Here is a 1235-nt window from a genome sequence, read left to right as displayed (position 1 = left end):
TGGTGTGAGGGGAAGTGGGCAGGGGAGACTACGGGGCCTTGATGCCACACTGAATGCAATCTGACGTACTTCCAGCAGAGCCTGGTCTATTGGGATTTTAAGTGATCGTTCGATGCTTAGTGGCAAGGAGGTTGATGATAGTGGCTGTGTGCCGTGGAGTCAGTTCTGACTCATAGCAACTCTGCATAGGGTTTCCGAGGCTATAAATCTTTATGGGAGCAGAAAGCCTCATCTTTCTCCTGTGGAACTGGTAATTTTGAACTGCTAACCTTGAAGTTAGGAGCCTGACTCATAACCACTATGCTACCAGAGCTCCTTGCTGAGTGGCAAGGAGTTTAGAGGGGATGAAAAGGAATTTGGGATGAATAGGTAGGAAGCTATCCTCAGGCAAGAGATGATGGTGACTTGGACTGGGTTGGGGCAGGGGAGAGAAATCAGTGGACTTAGGAGGATTTTAGGGCAGAAGGGTGGGTCTGGTGATGGACTGAGGACCTGAAGGGTTGGTGGAGGGGGCAGGACGGTGTCAGGGATGACTCTGCTGGATGGCAGGTGCTGCTGCAGGTGTGTCTGTCTGGGAAGACAGGAAGCCTGGAGAAGGGCCAAGCTCTGGGAGGGAGGGAGAGATGACAGATGTGTTAAGGAGCCTCAGAGATTCCCAAATGGAGGGGCGACAGGGACCTGGAGTCCACCACAGTTGCCTGATAGGAGATACAACTTTGTATTCATTGATGACCATGCTGTGGATGGTAATGGCTGTTGTGGACATGGCTGGCCTTGCCTTTGAGAGAGAGAGAAGAGTAAACATGATCTAAACCAGCATTGAAGGCTGAACAGAGAAGCTGCCAGAGAACAAAGAGGAAAAACAAGAGAGTACCTATCAAGAAGCAACCTCATAATCATTACTGTTTTAGCTCATTGCTGCTGCCATTGTGAGAATCCGTCTTGTTGTGGGCCTTCCTCGCTTTCCCCGAACCTCTACTTTACCAGTCATGACTTCCTTCTCTAGGATTGGTCCCTCCTAATAATATGTCCGAAATATAAGAGATGAAGTCTAGTCATCCTGGCTTCCAAGGAGCATTCTGGTTGTACTTCCTCCAAACAACACAGATTTGTTTTTTTGGCAGTCCATGGTACTTTCAATATTCTCCTCCAAAATAATAACTCAAATTATTATCAATTCTTATTCACTGTCCAACTTTCACATGCATATGAGGTTATTGAAAATACCATGGCAT

Source organism: Chrysochloris asiatica, unplaced genomic scaffold, assembly GCF_000296735.1.
Source record: "Chrysochloris asiatica unplaced genomic scaffold, ChrAsi1.0 scaffold00071, whole genome shotgun sequence".
In the NCBI taxonomy this organism is placed as follows: Eukaryota; Metazoa; Chordata; class Mammalia; order Afrosoricida; family Chrysochloridae; genus Chrysochloris; species Chrysochloris asiatica.
Note: the sequence above shows the minus strand (reverse complement) of the source record.